The following is a 20,445-nucleotide window of genomic DNA, read 5'->3' on the forward strand; positions in this document are numbered from 1 at the left end:
GCAAAACCTAATGGCAACAGAGAGTAAACAGGTACCCTGAGGGTTTGAGGGTGTAGCTTTCAAGCAGCCTGCCACAAGCTCACAATTTATTTGAAGTCTTACTGGGCTTAAAAATTTATGTGTATTTTGCATTCTGCTCCATAATATATCCGTGTTCTTTCTTTTAGCACAAAGACAATGTTTTAAGTTATTTAACCACTGGGTAATTTTAATGCCAGCAAGATGGGCCACGTGGCTCTGCAAACTCCCTGGCCTGTGGATGCCCCCCAAGGGCATGTGCACCCCAGTTTAAGAAGCATTTGTGTACCACAAGTGCTCTGGAGAAAGCAGAATAATGTTACATGAAGGTCAGAGCGTTTTAATGTGACTCTTAGCAGTAATGAGAAGAGGAACAGTGAATAAGGTGGATGAAGGAAGAAGAAAAAGAAGTGCAGGCAGGCTGTGAATGGGGATCCTGGATGGACCAGGCTTCATTGCTGGTTCCTAGATCTTACCCATCCTCCTGCTGGGCACCTCCCTTCTCCCGTCCTCACTTAAGTGAGAAAGATCTCTAAGCCTCTTGGTCTATAAGTCCCAGAGAGTTTATGTGAAAATGGGTGGATCACGGGCCCAGCTCCCGGGGACTGGTCAGCAGGCACGTGGGCTGGACTGTACCCTGGCACTGCTGGTGTCTCCTGTCCTTTCCTACTGGGTGACCAAAGGTCTTGATGCCACTAAAGGGGCTCCTGCCTGCTCCCTGGCACAGTGAGCCACGCAGTCATCCACTCCTTTGGCTCAGGCCGACTTTCCTCCACATGCCAGCCTCCTCAGAGTATCTTCTTTAGCACTGGGGTATTGGCTCTCCATATTCCTTTAATGTCATAGGGTGTGAGATCCTTCCAGCAACTGCCCCCAATCCTCCTGGCTGACCCTTCATGTAAATGCTCCCAGGAGAGCCAGGCAATGTCCCAGAACCCCTCAGGTGGGTATGCAGATTAAGCTCCAGGGTAACAAGGGCTAAAGAAGGTTCAAACCTTCTTTAGTCTCTTTTTCTGCTCCTTTTCGTATCTTTTCAAAATTGCAAAGCTCCCATGCAGAAATATGCACACTGCACAATATTACAAACCGTCTGAAAGCAAATATTTCCAAAGAATTGTGGGAGTGCAAGCAAACACCTTCCTTTCTTTCTCTGTTATTTCTGGGCAGAAGCAGATAATGAGTTACCCTTTTCACAATCGATGTTCGGTGGATTTTTGGCTACATTATTCGGAGCAAATATAAACAGGGTAAGTTAAAGGCATAGATTATTACAAAATAAAATTGGGCTACGTGAAGCTTAAAACTCTTAATTTTAAACGACTCCGCACAATCGGCCAGAACTTGATCCTCTGTAATTCTTTGCAAATAGCGTTTGCATTTTATTATCGAATGTGTTTTATAGTGGCGTAGGATGAGATTCGGCTCATGTTTTTGCATAAATATAATAAAAGGAGGCTTCCCAGTGAACATGGATTTGGGAAATAGTGTTTACTTATTTCTCTCAATTCAAAAGAGTGTGAACTGGAAATTTTTTGTTTCAGTTATTTTTTTTTTCAAACACAAAGGCTGCATATTGTTTCTTTCCATAAAGAACACAAGCCAATCTGGGGACAATTATGGTTTTGTATTTCTCTTCGGGGAGCACCGGCCCATACTGTGAACTTGCCAATCAACAAACAAGGCTCCATGCTGCCCAGACAGGCTGTGACTTGGCATGGAGACGACAGAGTCATACAGAGCCGGGGCCCCAGGCCCTGTATCAGCAGCTGGTCTCCCCTGGGGCAGGCGGGCCTGGGAGAAGCTCCAGAGGATGAGGGCCCTGTGTATTAGAGGCTGTGGAGGAGGCCAGCGAGAAGGGTGGGAGCAGAACCAAGGTATGAGGCAGGCACTTTCACCGCCATTCTTTGTGCTTATCTAGTCTTTCCAGAGACTGCTGAGGTGATGGGGGGAGATGCTGATTTCTGGTGGGCCCTGGAGTCTCAAAGAGGCCACTTGGGTCTAGAACAGGTAGGTAGGAGACTAAAGAAATGGTGAGGGGTCTGGAGTTGGCCAGGTCTAAGCCAGATCTGAATTCTTTCTCTGCCACTCACTAGCTTTTTGGGTAAGAGGCTTCACCTCTTTAAGCCTCATTTTTCTTATCTGCAGAATGGGATGCTAATTGGACTTAATTCAAGATTGTTGTAAAGTTATGCTGGAGGAAAAAAATAAAAAGAGGAAGTAAGCACTTTGCTCAGTGCCTGACCCATATCACTGAGTATTCTGGTTAGTTCATGCTGAGCTGCAACACCTACACTCAGAGGATGGGACAGTTCTGGATTTGGGCTCCAGCCTGCCTTGTGTTAGGATTAGTTATTTAGGTCTGTCTTGATTATAGTCAAGGTAATCGAGGGTTGGGGAAGACTTAGACTGACTCGAGTGCCTCGAATGCTCAGCAATTGAGGTTTGAATTTCTCTTTTTAATCAGTCACTTCTGCCCTATTTTGTGCCTTTCCTTTGTGAAGGGCGGTTCTGCCTGGGGACTGGATGAGGGGCGGGGCGGGGGGGGGGGCGGAAGGCCAGGTTGGCTCCGTTATCCTTGTAGTACTCTTCCTGCAATATGTACTAATTACCACCAGGTGGCAGTAGAGTCCCAGGCCCCCTTTGGAAGCCAGAAAACAGCAGAGGATTTCCATTCTTGGGAGACATTGAAAAATGGATTTCTATTTATTAAACCAGCTCAATGAAATTAACCTACTCACCACCCTCTACTTTAAGCATGGGCGAGTTAATGAGACAAAATGCAAAGTGTTTGGTGCACTCAATTATCTTTCCTTAACTAATCTTTAAAGAGCATATAATCTGGTGCTCCCATTCCTTTAGGGAAGGCTTTCTCTTCTCCTAATCCCCAAGTTTGCTCCACTTGGTCTTACCACTCCCTGGAGCTTCCTCCTGTTCTTGCTTATATTCACTCACTCAGCTAACGCTTATTGTTCCTCTGCTCTGTGCCTGGCCCCATGGGGGATGCTCTGACATTAGGGAGCTCATAGCCTTGAGGGGAGGGCAGTGCTGTGGAAACAGCAGGAGCTCACCAACCCAAATGCTCACAATGTTTGGGCAGATAACAGAGATGAGGAAGCAGGTCTGCAGTAAGAATAGGGAGTTGGGGGGGCTTGGCCATCTGGAGACTTTTGTAGTTGTTCAGTTGAAGTCATATCCGACTCTTTGCGATCCCACAGACTGTGATATGCCAGGCTTTCCTGTCCTGCACTATGTCCCGGAGTGTGCTCAGACTCATGTCCCTTGAGTCAGTGATGCCATCCAACCATCTCTTCTGCTATCACCTCCTTCTCTTCCTGCCCTCAGTGTTTCCCAGCATCAGGGTCTTTTCCAATGAGCCAGCTCTGAAGACTTGGTGCTCATCTAAAGAGCAGCTCAGCTACCACTCAGCTCCCCTGATTGTTGTCAGATCTTCCCATCCTTCAAGATAAATCAATATATTGATTTTTAGAAATAATTTATTGTTGACTGCGCTGGGTTATTGTTGCTGTGTGCAATCTTTCTCCAGCTGTGGCAAGTGGGGGCCACTCTGCAGTTGTGGTGTGTAGGCTTCTCTTGCGGTGGAGCACGGGCACCAGGCCACGCAGGCTTCAGCAGTGCAGTCTTAGGTGCCCTGCGACACATAAGATCTTCCCAGATCAGGGATCGAACCCATGGACCCCTGCATTGGCAAGTGGATTCCCAGCTGCTGGCCATCTGGAGACTTGGTTGTTGTTCGTAGGTAAGAACTCCCTATTCCTACCGCAGACCTAATACAGTGATTTTTTAAAATATAAAATTATTTACTTTAAATCTGTTACTGGGCCAGACTTGGCTCTGGAGCTGTGAGTTTGTGAATGAGAGACTCGTACCGGGTGATGGGGTAATCAGGAAGCTGCGTCCAGGGGGCTGCAGGCACCCAGAGGAGGGTGCCCTGGCTCTGCCTGGAGCATATATTTGTTCATTCATTCATTCACCAATTATTGCTTGCCTTCCTATTGTGTGCAGAGTTCTGTGTTGAGGACTCACGATAAGCCCAGCTCCCCTTGCTGGGGTATGTAGTCTTGCAGCAGAGTTCTGTACTGAGGATTCACGATAAGCCCAGCTCCCCTTGCTGGGGTATGTAGCCTCGCAGCAGGGTGCAGATACCCCGCACTGTGCCATGCTATTCATGGTTTGGTTATAAACTCTGTTACCTGAGGGACTGGTGTGCAATGTGATCAGACTCTGAGAATGGGTCAGGGAGGGCTTTGAGGAACTGATGTTTAATCTGACATCTGGAGGATAACTAGGAGTTTTTCTTATCCACTTACCAGGTCAGTCACTTCTTCCTCCAGAGGTGAACTAAACACCCATTGGGGAGGGTCTTGCTCAGGCAGGGTCATGGTCTGGAGAAAAGGCCATGTCTCAGGCAGGAGTCTCAGATGGTCAGTGTTGGAAACTTTTCCTTACGTGGAATGTGCTGGACAGAACAGCAGTGCACTGGGAATGAGTTGAGGGAGGTGAGAGATTTCTCCTGCCCTGATCTGGGGCGCATGCTACGGGAGGAGAGGCTCTGGGAGGAGTGAGCAGCCCCTTCAGAGAGCCGAGGGAGGGCCTCTGACCAGCATTACAGAAAGGAAGATGAGGCAGAGATGGAAGCATAGACCCCTGGCTCCTGGGGCAAGGAGATTCCAGGTACTGTGATGAGTGGTGCTCACGGTGGAGCCGAAAGCTGTGGACATGGAGGATGAGGATGCTCAGGGCCCAGAGTTACACCAACAGGGCTCAGAAATGGGGTACACAGTTCCCCCAAGTCTGATGTGTGGGAGAAAGAACCCATCAGATGTGGGTGCATATCCCGTTTCCCCACCTAGAGCTTATGATCTTGGGCAAATCACTTAAACTTCCTCAGCCTCAGTGTCCTCCTTCAGGATGGATGTTTTGTGCTCTGGGTGGTGGAGTCAGTGATGTCACAGGATCATTAGTAGAAGGGCCTTGCCTGGGGCCCGGTCCAGTGATGGCCAGTCCGTCTGAGTCCTGCCCTCCTACCCTTCTCAGTGGTACCGCTGCTGGCAGGAAGTTCCTGCCTTCTGCTCTCCTCACACCCACCAACGCAGAATTTGTCCTTACGTCCTCAAGTCCTGAAGCTCACAGGGATGTCCTTAAAGTCAAAGGTCTCCACTCCAGCCTGTACCCCCTCTTCACCCTCAGCCTCATGTGGACCTTATCCTGACCACTCTGTTCACACACATCCTTTAGGAAACAGACTGCCCATTCAAGAGAAGATGCATGCATTTCCCAGTACGTTTTTTTCAGAACTGAGAAGACCAAGTTCACGCTCATCCCCAGCCCAGGATGCCTGGGAGAGCTGGGGCTAGAAGGAGGCTTGTCCTCAGCCTGGCTCTGACGTCCCCTCTCTGTGTGACCTTGGGCTGGATAATACATTAGAAAGTGGAACACTTCACGAATGCTGCTGTGTGTATTGTGTAGAAGACAGTGATCAGGAGATTTTCCTTGCCATCTTCCTACTTTTTTCTCTTGAAGTGGAGGACTCAGGTCTTTCCCACCTGATTGTTAAAGAGCACAGTCTCCATTGGTCCATGAACCAGCGTCCTAAGCTTCACCTGTTGCTCAGCCTGTGTGAGGCTCCAGGAGAAGGCAGAACAGGAGATGAACTTGCTGGAAACTTCCTTCAAGGAGACTCTTTGAGGATGAGAATTCAACATTGAGGCCTGGGGGCACTTGGCTGCCCTGCTCTGCCCCTCACCCTTCAGCAAGGTCTTAAGGTTATTGCAGGTACAAAGCCTCACGCCTGACATATGGGAAGCTCCCATCAGGCCCTTGATGGGCCACTGTTATCTCTAGGAATTGTTGTTTATAAATGAAACCGTGTGTGTGAAGCACACACTCATGCCTGACCCAGAATAGCTATTTATCACAATCCTGCTCACGGTCGTCATAAATAATGCACACGACATGCTGGCGGGGTACAGAGTTGGTCTTCAGTAAAGATTCTTAGTAAGTCCTGGGGGATTCTGATTGTAAACCAGTATCTCAGGGCCTCGGCATGCCAAGGGCTGGGTACACAGTGGTGCAGATACTAAATGAAGTGGCTGGCATGACGCTGGGCATGTGCTGACGCCCAGGGCACACTTCTTCCCGTTGTCACCCTCCAGTGTCAGGGGCACGTTTCTCACATCAGAAAACGGGAGCCCCAGGCTGGAGGGTCCCTTTTAGTAACTCCTAGGCACATAGCTGCCTTCCTGTCTATCACCAGAGCTCCCTCCTCCTCTCTGGCTCCTCGAGCCTGGGGTTCCAGCTCCAGCTCAGCCAGTGACCTCTCTGGGCTGTCCTCAAAGCTTCCTTGCTCCTCCCACTCCCGGGCCATCCTCCGATGGACAAGCTCTTGCAGCCTCTGGCTTCAACCTGAAACTGAGAACCTCTGTCTCTGCACCCAGAATCTAGGCTAGGGAGGGCAGCTCTGGCCTCTGTAGCCCCCCTCTCCTACCCTGGTCCCCAAGCCCTGGCTCAGAGTGAATCTGTAGCTTCCAGGCCTTGGGATGATCTTGGCATGAAGTCTGAGGACCTGAGGGTACCTGGGTTCAGGGCCTCCATGCGTCTCTCCAGGACACCCCGGGGAAGCTGGTCATGCTGCTGAACACCACACATCCCTCTTCAGGCAGACACATGAATGCTCACGCCCCTGTACGTGCTCCATCAGATGCACGGGAATTCAAGCACACACACTCATACGCAGGGCTACTGCTGCACACTGTGGAGGCTCCAGGTCCAATGCACGCATGTGAGTACACACCCCTGGGCACTCATCTTTCCTTACACGCTGCAGGAAAGGAGACACACCCTCACTCGGGGACACACATTTGCAGTCACACAGATGTACACACAAAGGACTGAGTCCTCTCAGGTACACCCCACCCCCCATGCCCTCCCTAAGCACAGGTACACGAAAATATGCCTTGCACATCTGTGTGACCCTCCCCACTCACCACAGACCCACACGCCCCGGCACACCCCCTCCTCCTAAACTGGGCTCCAGACCGAGGCAGCGCCCCTTAAGTGCTCAGACATCCCAGCCACGCAGTGCCGCTCGGCCCCTCACGGGGCCCTCCAAGTGCACGCTTATAAAAACATTCCTCCTGTGATGGAGTGCTTCCTTTGGGCCTCTTCGGCTTGTAACAGATTAAAGGCGAACAGGCATTTGTCACGGGGAAGTGTACCCAGTTGTGCTGGAAAATGGACTTTTCGATGAGCATGAGAGCTTGAACCTGTCACAGAGGGGAGGGCCCGTGTTACTGCAGCCTGCCGGGCCGCCGTGGCCGTCGCCCGCCTTATCGGCTGTGGCAGGCATCACCTCCGACTGAAAGGATCCCATTGCGGTAAGTAATGACTTAATCACAGCGGGTTTGTGATGGAGATGACCTCTACGCATCCTGCGGGCCTCCTCGATGGATGGCACCTCTCCACACCATGACTAACAGCGCCCCGTTCTGCTCCCTGCCGGAGGGCCACTGGGCCCAGCTGGGACACAGGGTCAGGCGGCTTGGGAAGGCTGCAGGTGGCACAAGGGCAATGATGGGAGAGAAAGGTACCGAGACGATGGGCCCCATCGGCTCAGACAGGTGGGAAAACAGACCTGGAGAGCACGCCTCACAAGTCCATTGTCGTGACTTTAACTCCACGCCTTTTCAGAACCTTGAGCTTTAAAGCAGAATGCCAAGGACAGTAAGAACTTCCATCAGACGGGTGCCAGGATCCGCATTTGGCACTTTCCACACTTTATCTTGCTCCAGTCCTAGAAGGTAGCGTATTACCCTTGTCCCACTTTACAGATGAGGAAACTGAGGCTCAGAAAGAAAATACGTGACTAGCCCAAGGTCCCGGAGCAAGTGAATGAGAAGGCTGGGAATTGACCTCGGGGCTGCGAGCCCTGAAGCCAGCATTCCTGGCCATTGTGTCCAGAGAGCCTCCCATCAGCTGTCAATGGTCTTGTGCCTTTGGGGGTCACAGTGCCCTCCTCCTTCCCAAGCAGAATGGGAGCTAAGTCTTCTGCACCCATGGGTTCACATGCCAGGGGGCTTCTGTTTTCTGCCTGGAGGTTGTGTGTGCCAGACGTTCACCATCCACCCACAGCCAGCACATGGACATGGAAGCAACCTCTGTGTCTATCAACAGATGAATGGATAAAGAAGATGTGGTACATACATACAGTGGAACATTACTCAGAGACATTACTTTGCCAACAAAGGTCCGTCTAGTCAAGGCTATGGTTTTTCCTGTGGTCATGTATGGATGTGAGAGTTGGACTGTGAAGAAGGCTGAGCGCTGAAGAATTGATGCTTTTGAACTGTGGTGTTGGAGAAGATTCTTGAGAGTCCCTTGGACCTCAAGGAGATCAGCCCTGGGATTTCTTTGGAAGGAATGATGCTAAAGCTGAAACTCCAGTACTGTGGCCACCTCATGCGAAGAGTTGACTCATTGGAAAAGACTCTGATGCTGGGAGGGATTGGGGGCAGGAGGAGAAGGGGACAACAGAGGATGAGATGGCTGGATGGCATCACTGACTCGATGGACGTGAGTCTGAGTGAACTCTGGGAGTTGGTGATGGACAGGGAGGCCTGGCGTGCTGCGATTCATGGGGTCGCAGAGTCGGACACGACTGAGCGACTGAACTGAACTGAACTGAACTGAAAAAGAATGAAATAATGGACATAAATAAACAATAATGGAATAAACATGAATGGACCTAGAGATTATCATACTAAGTGAAGTAAACTAGACAAATATTATATATCACTTACCGGTGGAATCTTAAAAAATTATACAAATGAATTTATTTACAAAACAGAAACAGATCAACAGGCATAGAGAACAAACATAGTTACCAAAGGGGAAGTGGTGGGGGGTTGAGTATATTGGGAGAAGGGGATTAACAGACACATACTACCACACATAGACTAGATAAACAACAGGGATTTACTGTGTAGCATGAGAAACTATATCCAATATCTTGTAATAAACCATGTTGAAAAGTGAGTGTTAGTTGCTCGGTTGTGTCCGACTCTTTGCAACCCCACAGACTGTCACCTGCCAGGCTTCTCTGTCCATGGCATTCTCCAGGCAAGAATATTGGAGTCGGTTGCCATTTCCTTCTCCAGGGGATCTTCCTAACCCAGGGATTGAACCTGGGTCTCCTGAATTGCAGACAGATTCTTTACTATCTGAGCCACCAGGGAAGCCCTTATAAGCCATATTGGAACAGAATTTTTTAAAAAGAGTATAGATACATACACATATATGTACAACTGAATCACTTTGCTGTACGCTTGAAACTAACACAATACTGTAAGTCAACTATACCTCAATTTAAAGAAAAAAATGAGGCTGCAGAGGTGTTCTTCTCTGCAGGCTGGTCTCTGCCACTATGCTCGTCTGCAAGGCTCCCTAAGACAAAGCTGCTGCCACCCGATAGGGGGGAAGCGGCCACTGAGTTAGTTGCATTTACTTGGCAACATTTATTCAAAGGATATTTATTAAGTGCCTACTACTGTGTCAAGCAGCCATTGAGTTTCATTCGCTTAGCAATGAATTTGCTGAATTTGCCGAATTTGCCGAGTTTAATTCAGCAAATATTTTTCAGGTGCCTACTACGTTTTGGCTGGATGCAGTGATGAGCTAGACAGACACGATTCCTTCCTCCCTGGAGGTGAGCCAGGAGATGCAAAGAAATCCCAGCTCAGTGCCCTGGGGAGCGTTTGTTGAGGACATACTCTATGCCAGGGACAGATGAATCCCCTCCTGTCATCGTCCTGACAGCTCTGTGAGAAGACACTAGAGTGACACCTGTGTTTTCATAGAGAAAGTGACGTGTGAAAGAGCATGACTTCCCTAGGGCTGCACAGCTGGTATGTGATGGAGCGGAGCCTTGAGCCCAGATGCGCCGAAAGCTCCTGCTTTTCACAGCTACCTACATGGCTCTGCTCTCTTGACTCCTGGCAACGTCCCAGCAGTGGATCTGGGGCCCTGCAGATCTGGGCAGTAGGGGTGGATTTGGGGGGTGGCCCTGTACTCTCTACCTGGAGAGCTGCTTCCTTCCCTCCCGCCCGCCTCTCCCCCCACCCCCAGCTTCCCCCAGCCCCCAGAATCTGGGCCTTGCCTTCTCTGCAGTTGGGGAGAGCTTATTCTCATGCTAATTGCAAAACTAATTGTTCTTATTGCAAAATCCATTATATAGTATATTTATATTGCAGATAATGAGCTGTTTGGATTAAATAGCTCACTAAAAGTCAATAAAAAGAAATTTGCTTCACTGTTCCTCCCCTCATTTTTCATCGGCGTGGTTAACACAGCCGTCCTTCTCCCTGAAGGCTGGAATTCATTAAAGCGCCTGGAGCAGCAAGGGGGTGTTGCTGCGCGGTTTCCCCTTCTCTTGGAAAAGGCATTGGGAGGAGAGGCTTGGAAGGCAAGAAGCAAGTTCTTCCCCTGGTTTTACTGAGGCAGGGGCGACTAATGAAGGAAAGTATGTCTTAATTTCTGGCAGAATTGAAGATCATATAACCTCTAGCGTGAAACCTGGGGCTGGATGGGTTGGGGGTGTATGTTGGGAGTGGGGGGACTGAGGAAGGAGCTGTCAGTCCCTGCCACCCCTCAAAGGGCTGGAGAAAACAGCCAAAGGCCTCAATGCTGGACTCTGTAGGATGAAAGTTGTGGATGAGGCCCCGCTTGGGGTCGGGAATGAGGGCACAAGAAGACAGGCTGGGCAGGTTTTGAGAGCGTGAATGTCAGGTTTGAAGTCAGGGTCTGGATTTCCAGGTTCTGATCCCTTGTAGCACCACAGCATCTCTGTGTCTTCCAGAATTTTCCTAGTCTATTTCTCTGGCCTTGGTTCTAAACCGGAAGCTGGCTTGTCTAAGCTGAATCCTACCAGGAGCGGGGCTGGTCTGTGAAGTTCTGGAATTACTGGCCCTGGGGCTTCTGCATTCACTGTGTTTCATGTGATAAACTCTGGGTTTCTCAGGAAGGGCTGGAGTCCAGTCTTAAACCCTGGTCCCTGTACTTGACATCCTATGGCACAAAGTAATCAAAGTGGGGGCTACGAGAAGGGCCTGTTTCTTATGTCTTTTCCTAGGAGCCACCCTCACTTTGGGTCTGATAAAATGGCATGATCTGAGAATGGGATGGCCCGGATAGAAGTTGCCAGCTTCCTCAGACCCACAGAGTGTTCATCTTCTCTACAGTCCATCCATCTATCCATTCACCCATCCACCCAACAGACGTGTACTGAGCGCCCGTAATGTTCAAAACATTGTGTCAGGTCCTGGCGATAACTGAATAAAAACACACAAAGTCTTTATTCTCATGGAACATATAGTTTGATGGGGACATGGGAGCAGATACTAATCAAATAGTCACACAAATGAGTGATTAATTAAAACCAAGGCAAGTGCCTTAGAAGGAAAGGAAGAACAGTTCTAAGAAAGCAGTCCTAGGAGGAACTAGTCTGGGTGATGGGGCCAATGAAGACTTCCTAAAGGCTGCAACATCTGAGCCGAGCTCTGCAGGGTGAATGCATTAGACAAAGAAGGGGAGGGGCAAATTTGGGCAAAGGCCCAGCCCAGGGAGGGACAAGGATGGGAGTAGGATAGCAAAAAGCCAGAGAGGGTGAGGCTGGGGTGGTGGGCTGGGACCACGGCATACAGGGCCATATCTGTCAAGACATTAAGGAGTTTAATCTTTACCGTAGGAGCAAAGGGAAGCCACTCTGTGTTAACAGCAGTGGGGGGATATGACCTGCACTCTGAAAAGTTCACGCTGCTGCCAGTGACAGAGGTAGCACTGGACGGTTTGAGCTGCCGAGAAGGATGGTGGGGCCAATAGAGGAAGCGGGATGAAGACAGAAGCGTGGGAAGGATGGGGAGGAGGAAATTTGCCCAAAGGAAGTCAAAATTGTATCAGCAAGGGAGCTGAGATGCTATCTTCCCATTTGGTGCTGTGCTGAGCAGACCGTATTTTGGGAGGCTGATTTCAAACTCTCAAATGACAGAGGTGTGGAACCTGGCTTCAGCATCCCCAGAGAGTTCCCCAAACTGTTCTTAGGAGCTTGTCTGGGGGCCCTTGCGGCATCTCCAGGGATGCTCAGCTCAGGGCTTGCAGGGCCAGTAAAGTCATGGCGAAGTTTCCTGGTAGGATGGCAAACAAAGAGACACCAAATCATTCCAGCCTTGGTGTTGGCCAGCCCAGAGAAGGGACTTCAGGGCCCCCCAGACAGAGCAAACAGGCTTAATAGCCAAGGGAAGGCAGCCTGAGGAGACCCCGCTCCAGGCAGCTGAAATGGCTGTAATCTACAGCCATCTTTACTTAACGACTTCAAAGGGAGATGGAAAGAGAGCGAGGCAGCGGGAATGCTGGAGCAACTTGAGTGTGGCTGAGATCAAAGGCAACAGATGTGGTGCCATGCATCCCCCTTCTGGGCCTCAGCATCCACGTAAACGCTGGAGTGAAAGGGCCTTTCTATGGAGGAAACAGAGGTTCCAGAACACGGAGTCCAGCAGAAGGGACACCAGAAGCCGCTTTCAGCCCAGCCCAGCCCAGCTCGACCCCTCTGGGAGAGGGGATCTGAGGAGCTCAGGGTCCCTGCATTCTGATGCTTATAAACTCTCTGCCCTGGCAATGACCAGGGATGTCCAGGAGGAAAGACCGACCTCTCTGAGGCTCTGGGGAGCCCTCTGTGAGGGTCTGTGTCTGCCCTTGGTTCTCATCCACTCCTTCAGAAAGTTAAGAATTCGGTGGGTCAGTTGGTACACGGAGTTTAAGTAGGGAACCAACAAGTAAGGACCGGAAGGGCTGGTTCTTTCTGCTGCCTCTCTGGGGTTGCGTGATAGTTGCAGATTGCCCCCCTTTGCTTGGCAGGCTTGTGGTCCACCTTGCTTGGGAGCAGGGGCAGGGACTAGCTGGCCATCTTGTGGTAAACAAGCTCTCCTTCATAGGTCTTGATGGGGACCCTGGACCTGGGCAATGAGAGGAGATTTGTGAGTGTGTGTGTGTGAGAGAGAGTAAGTGTGCCTTTCTCTGTGCCTGTGTGTATCCTAGGTGGTAGGGAAGCTGTGAATTTAAGATTTGGAGTGTATGTCTGAATTTGTGTGTTTCAGGGGTTTTGTGTGAAGTGTCTCTCTGAACGTGTCTGTGTTGCTGTGTGTGTGTGTGTTGTGGGTGTGTGTGTGTGTTGTGAGTGTGTGTGCTCCTGTTGCATGGTCCAAGGGCAGGATGTGTTGTGCTTCTTCAGGAGAGGGGAGAGGTCTGGGGAGGGGAGGAGTGTGTGTGCACGAGCGTGCCGAGTGGCAGGAATGACAAATGATTAATCTATAGAAATCTATATTCTATTCTTCCATGCATCCACTCCGCCCTGCTCACGCTCCCATGCATCACCTCCGGAAATCCATCACCCGACTCCCAGCCAAGGACAGACTGTGAGGAGCGAACGCTTGCCTTATTGATGGACTTGGCTGGGCGTTTTATACATTTGGATGTACGGAAAAAGAGCGCTCACTCTGGCCTCGTCATTCACTCTCCCATTCATTTATTCATTCAGTCAATCATTGGTCCAGCAAATAGTTCTTGTGTGCCCACTGTGTGCCAGGAATGGTCCTGGGTGCTCAGGGTCCAGTGATGAATATGAGTAGTCATAGTCCTCAGTTTCTCTAGGTTCTGGGCCAGTGGGGTTTGCAGATAGCATGCTGGCAGTTTCAGCTGATGTGATGCAGGAGGTACAGGGAGCTCTGGGAGAATAGAGGGGGTGGGAAATTAACCTGAGCTGGAGCTCACAGAAGGCTGTCAAAGGAGGTGACATCTCAGATGAGCCCCAAAGAGGGGGAGGAGAGGGGGCACCAGGCAGAGGGAGCAGCATGGGCAAAGGGCCAGAGGTAAAGAGAATTTCCCCTTTGGGGAAAACCAAGAGTGGGTCTGATGGCTGGGGCTGGAGCATAAAGATGAAGTGGCAAGAGATGAGGATGCATAGAAGTGGGTGGTGACCGGAAAGAGGCTGGAGTACCTTGTTATGGAGGCTGGATTTCCTCGGAGGGCAATACAGGGAGCCCCTGATGGGTCTAGGTGGGGCTCATGCAATGTTGCATTTTATAAAACAATCATCTCTGGTTGATGGTGGGGAGACTAGACTGGAGGCAGGGAGGCCAGCCTTGAGGCTGACGTAGCAGCTCCAGAAAGGATGGTGATGGATTGGATTAGGGTGGTGGTTAGGAAGGAGGGATGTGAGCCGAGTCCAGAGACTCAGAGCTTGGCCATAGACTGCATATTGTGGTGAGAGAGTGGCAAGCTTGGCCCTAGGTTTCTGGGCAAGTTATTCTTGCTCTCTCAGCCTCAATTTTCCACCTCTAAAGTGGGGATGACAATTCCGGCTTCACAGGGTGGGTGTGAGGTTATGTGACTCATCTTCCATTTGTGGCCACCTTTAGGGTCTTCTTTGGCCACAGTGTGTCTGTTTCTCCTCTTCCTCTGGATACACCATCTCCTGATTTGCTCTTTTCTAGGAGATTTTCTGGGAGAAGACTCTTGAGAGTCCCTTGGACTGCAAGGAAATCAAGCCAGTCAATCCTAAAGGAAATCAACCCTGAATATTCATTGGAAGGACTGTTGCAGAAGCTGAAGCTCCAATATTTTGGCCACCTGATGCAACGAGCCAATTCACTGGGAAAGACCCTGATGCTGGGAAAGATTGAGGACAAGAGAAGAAGGAGGCGGCAAAGGATGAGGTAGTTAGATACCATCACTGACTTAATGGACATAAGTTTGAGCAAACTCTGAGAGATAGTGAAGGACAGGGAAGCCTGGTATGCTGCAGTTCATGGGGCTGCAAAGAATCAGACACAGCTTAGTGGCTAAACAGTGACGAGGAGGTTTTGGGCTGCTCCACCCCCTGGCGGGTGTTTCTTACCCTACACCCAAGGCAACCCCTGCACTGTGTTGCCCCCCAGAAGCCCACTGCTTTTAGCCCCTGAGGTCCTGCAGGCCACGTATGGGCAAACTGGCACTCAGCGAGGAAAGGACCTGTTGTCTAACCTTGTTGGTGCCCAAGAGGCCACACATCCTTAGGCAGGCTGACTCTAACCGCTGCCTTTCTTAGGCAGCGCCACTTCTTAGAAGTGATCAGGGAGCCGAGCTTCGTGGGCCAAGGCGTGAGTTTCCAGTCTTTCCTGGAGAAAAGAGCATGGGCCAGGCCTCAAGGAGGATCCAGGGGCTGCTAATTTTTCACCTGACCCTTGTGTGGTGTGACCAAACATCCAGAGAAGAGGTTTTCCTGTGATTCTTCCTCTCCCCCTTCCCCAGGGCAGCCAAACAATTTCTGATCTAGGAAGCCTTCTTACTTCAATGTACGGCTTCTGTACATTGGATAATGTTCCATTTGGCAAAACAACGGTCCTTTTAAGACACAGGCAGAGTTGACACTTATCACAGCAAAAACATTTTTTTTTCTTTTTTCTCCGTCTCCCTTCTGAGCATGCATCTAATGATACTGTAGAGTCTGCACTGCAAAGGCCTCTCCTCTGGGGAGTGGCAGCAAGCGGGGCTGTCTGATGGAGGAGGCGGTGGTGGTGGGGAGCGGGAGGCAGGAGGGAGGCTTGGTTCCGCCTGGGTCTTTGATGCATTGCTGTTTTTGCTTATTTGCAGAGGAAATGAGACTGTGGACCAAAGGGGACAAGGCTCTTCTCGGGAAAAGCCGGGAAGTGCCAAGGAGATGGCCCTGCACACTTAGAATATTTTCAAATTAAGTGACAGCGGGCACAACACGATGGGGGAGACGGCGTGCGTTTCTGTGGAGCGTTCAGTCACAATTTATCATTATCCAATTTTTTTTTCCCTTGGGTTTTTCTCTCTCACACATTTTTTATCCTGATCTGACAGCTAAATGAGGAATCACACTGCCTACGTTATCTGTTTTGTTCAGGAATTAATCCTGTCGTCAAACACCGACTGCCAAGCGGTTTGCGGGAGCCGGCTGGCTGTGCTGTCCGGGACATAGTGTCGGTGGGGCCCTTCCAGCTGGCGGTCCTGAGGACCTGCTTGAGAAGGGCTGCCTCTGGGAGATGCACAAGCTTCTGGAGGAGATCTGCATGTCCCTGAGCCCTGGCCACAGGCTCCTTGGCTGGAAGAACGCTCTGGGAGTGTATCCATCCCAATCTTTCGACAAGTTCATGAAGTCATTAGATATAAAGTCGGTGGGTGGAGGTCATAGTGTCCCTCCCTCTGCCTCTGGCAGCTTTGGGAAGAAAGGCATGGACCCCTGATTTCTGAGAAGGTGTTAATTCAGCTGACAGTTGTCCTCTTGGGAAAACCCGTGTGTGTGTGTGTGTGTGTGTGTGTGTGTGTGCATGTGCGTGTGTGCATGTGCACATGTGGGTGTGCGTGTGTGTGTGTGTGTGTGAGCATTAAGTTGCTTCAGTTGTGTCTGACTCTTTGTGACCCCATGGACTGCAGCCCACCAGGCTCTTCTGTCCGTGGGATTCTCCAGGCAAGAATACTGGAGTGGGTTCCCATTTCCTTCTCCAGGGGATTTTCCCAACCCAGGGATCAAACCTGTGTCTCATGTCTCCTGCATTGGCAGGTGGGTTCCTTACCACTAGTGCCCTGCCTTTCTTCTTTCCTCCTTTCTCAATTTTGTTTTCTCCTGTAGTGATGAATAAGATGTGATTGTAAATAAGATAGATCTGGTCTTGCGATTAAATCATTGTAAATGGGGTGAGTTCTAGGAAGAGGAGGCGCAGGGCAGTCCCAGACCCTGTAAATGGTGCCCCAGCTGAAGGTCAGCTGCAGGAAGCTAGGTGACCGACTATGGGGTATTGGTCATGGGGATGGAAAGAGGAGTCCAGGAGGAGGCACAGTGTCCCAGGACCCTTGACTCCGTCTGCACACATGCCTCCATGGGTGTCGTGTTTGACCGATGTCAGTCTCGCCTATAAGTCAGTTCGTTGTATGAGAGAGGGACCATGCCTGATTTTGCTCATCCATGAGGCCAGCTGCGAGCACAGAGCAGGTGGAAGTGTCCATAGGGACATTAAGCAGGCGTCCACCAAGGGGCAGGAGGAGAGAGGTGATGCTGTGAGCTGAGGCTCTGATCCTACCCAAGGTCCTCAGGTTCCTCTCTGACTGGCAGTTTCCTACCAGTAACTGGTGCTCTGGAAATATTTTTGTCTCTAGATGTCACCTTAAATGGCCACCAGCTTGGACCGAGGGGGAGAGGATTATTGCAGGATGGAGCAGGGCAGCCAAACTGCTAAAAGCACAGACTCTACAGTGGGGCATCCTACCCCACTTCAACGTCAGCTACTTCCCATTTGTGAGAACATGAAGCCTCAGTTTCCTCCTCTGTCATGTGCTTGATATGTGCATGATAATAATAGGCTCTGTCTCCAGAAAGACAAATATCATCTGATACCACTCATGTGCTGTGCTGTGCTTAGTCACTCAGTTGTGTCCGACTCTTTGCGACCCCATGGACTGTAGCCCGCTAGGCTCCTCTGTCCATGGAATTCTCCAGGCAAGAATACTGGAGTGGGTTGCCATGCCCTCCTCCAGGGTATCTTCCCAACCCATGGATCAAACCCAGGTCCCCCACATTGCAGGCGGACTCTTTACCATCTGAGCCACCAGTGAAGCCCATGAATACTGGAGTAGGTAGCCTATCCCTTCTTCAGGGTATCTTTCTGACCCAGGAATCGAACTGGGGCCTCCTGCATTGTAGGCGGACTCTTTACTGACTGAGCTACCAGGGAGGCCCCAATATCACTCATACACAGAATCTAAAAAAATGATTGTTGTTGTTCAGTCGTTGTGAAGTCGTGTCTAACTCTTTGTGATCCGATGGACCATAAACCTTCAGGCTCCTCTGTCCATGGCAATTCTCCAGGCAAGAATACTGGAGCGGGTTGCCATTTCCTCCTCCAGGGGATCTTTCCAGCTCAGGGATTGAACCAGTTATCTGCTGCATTGGCTGTGGATTCTTTATCTTTGAGCCACCAGGGAAGGTCCCCCCAAATGATACAAATGAACTTATTTACAAAACAGAAATCGATTTAGAGAGAAAACAAACTTACAATTTCCAAAGTGGGGGAGGATAAATTAGGAGTTTGGGATTAACATAGACACATCACCATATATAAAATAAACATAAACAATAAGAACCTACTGCATAGCACAACTATATTCAACACCTTGTAATAACTTTTAGTGGAAAAGACTGAAAAAGAATACATCTAAATCTATGTAACTGAATCCCTTGGTTGTACACTTGAAACTAACACACATTGTGGATCAACTATACTTCTACTAAAGAAAAAAAAAGAATTGGCTCTGTCCCTTAGAGATACAACCAGGATGAAATGCGATGCTGTGTAGCTGGGGTTTGACATTGTTGCTGCCCACTGCTGACTGTTGCAGCCCTGTTTTAACAAGGGGCCTGAGAAGCCTGTTGCAGGCCATCTCTCTCCCACTCCAGGCCCCAGAGTACGCCCGCGTTTGTCCTTCTCTGGCCAGCACGGTGACCTCCAGGTCCACGCATCCTCCCGTTCCTTCCAGCTTGGCTAGGTGGGGATTCTGGTGAAGAAGCAGATGGCAGCTGGGGCTGAGTGTGACAGTGATTATGCTCTGAAAGGGTGATAATTTATTCTGTTCAGCCTTGACTCAGAGTTGGAAGGAGAAATCTATTACTTCTGGAAGGCAAGGCTGAGGGTGACCTCCACTCTCTGACCTCGAACAGGCAGCTGGCCCTTGTTTTCCTGGCTCCTTAGCGGGGGGAAAGTGGAAAGTGGGTCTGGTAGGACCCCAGGAAGCTTTCTTGGAGAGGGACCTCCAGTGGGAATTGGAAGTGGTGAGGTGCAGGTGGCCTGGGGGAGAGGCAGGTGGGAAACAGCGGGACCCCCGCCCCAGGCAGAAGGAGTGGCCCAGGAGTGTTGCTGCTCCCCACCTCTCTGACTTGGCTGGGGTACCAGGCCCAGCTCCTGCTCGTCTTCCTCGTGAGTGGACGATGCCTTCTAAGTAGTGGGGAGAAAGATGTAAAACTAATCCCCACTCTAATAAAACAGCCTCCCGATTAAATATGTATGAACACATATTGATTTGCGGATTAAACCGAAAAGAAAATTGAGCCTGTAATTGAGCTGGGGAGCATGTACAGGGTGAGACTGGGGATGCACTTCTCCAAACACACCTGCTGGGCCTAGGCCAGGTTCTGGGGCTGAAGGGCCAGGGAACAGGGGGGCTCTATGTGTGGAGCCTCCAGCGACACCTTGGGTACTCGTCAGTAACAGGCAGCTTTCCAGAAGAAGGAAGAAGCTGAGATGGGATTCCGCTCACGGCTGTTTGACTCCAAGTCTAAGGTCCTGTTTACTATGGGCCAGACTGGGCAGTCTGATTATACGAGAGCTTGCAGAGTTGTAGAATCGTGCATCCTCTAAGCTGGAAGGGCTTTTGTCTTGAGTCTAGCCTCCTGCCTGAAACTGATCACCTTCCCCCACTGACACAAGGACATCAAACATCTCCTTGGGTGTCTCCAGGGATGGGGAGCTCACTATCTTTTGTGGGGAGCTGAGAGCTCTTGGAAGGAACCAAAGAATGTCTATCACGTCCATCTGGAGGTTCGGTATCTGCTCATTGCGTTGGAAAGAGGAGGACAAATGGTAAAGAGCCCACCTGCGATGCAGGAGACATAAGAGACATGGGTTTGATCCCTGGGCCAGAAAGATCCCCTGGAAAAGGAAATGGCAACCCACCCCAGTATTCTTGTCTGGAAAATTCCAGGGATAGAAGAGCCTGGAAGGCTACAGTCCAGGGGGTCACAAAGAATTGGACGTGACTTAGCGACTGAGCGGAAGCACACCGTCATTATCATCATGGAGACTGTTTGCTGAACACCTACTATATTCAGGCACCTTACCTACATGCTGATCCTCACAACAGCCCTAGAAAGTAGACATACTTTCTCAGTTGGGCAGAGGGGAGACTGAGTTTCAGAAGCTGGAGATATGGAATCACACTGCGCAGCCCAACCACAGCTTGCTTGACCTGGCCACTTTTGCTCTGTCCTGGAGAAGTGTGGCCTCCTGGTTCCTTGCTATTAACTGCTCAAGATTCCCCTGACCTGAGCCCAGCTGTGTGTGGTCCAAGCAGGATGGCCCTGTCTCCCTGAGCCTGGCTCAGGCCCCTGGACCACAGGTTTCTGTGCATGCCTCTTCCTTGCTGGGACTCTGTCATCCTTTCTCAGTCTGCATCCCCTCCCCTCTGCTCTTCTCTGCTGTCCCCACCCACTGCCCTGACACCTTCTGGCGTCTGCCTTTCCCTACAGCTCTAGGCTCACACATCCTCAAGGTGCACTGCACTTTACAGTGTGTAGAGCAATTCCATGTT

The 20,445-nt window shown here is 50.4% G+C and overlaps 1 long non-coding RNA gene across 1 annotated transcript; it reads left to right on the top strand.

Annotated features, from left to right (window-relative positions):
- The first annotated feature begins 1,691 nt into the window (after positions 1-1,691).
- LOC104971841 (uncharacterized) lies at positions 1,692-16,748 on the top strand. Its single transcript, XR_805811.4, has 3 exons — positions 1,692-1,892; positions 14,577-14,798; positions 15,715-16,748. It is a non-coding gene; the product is annotated as an uncharacterized lncRNA (long non-coding RNA).
- Positions 16,749-20,445: the final 3,697 nt, after the last annotated feature.

This window comes from Bos taurus, chromosome 3 (assembly GCF_002263795.3).
Source record: "Bos taurus isolate L1 Dominette 01449 registration number 42190680 breed Hereford chromosome 3, ARS-UCD2.0, whole genome shotgun sequence".
Taxonomy (NCBI): domain Eukaryota; kingdom Metazoa; phylum Chordata; class Mammalia; order Artiodactyla; family Bovidae; genus Bos; species Bos taurus.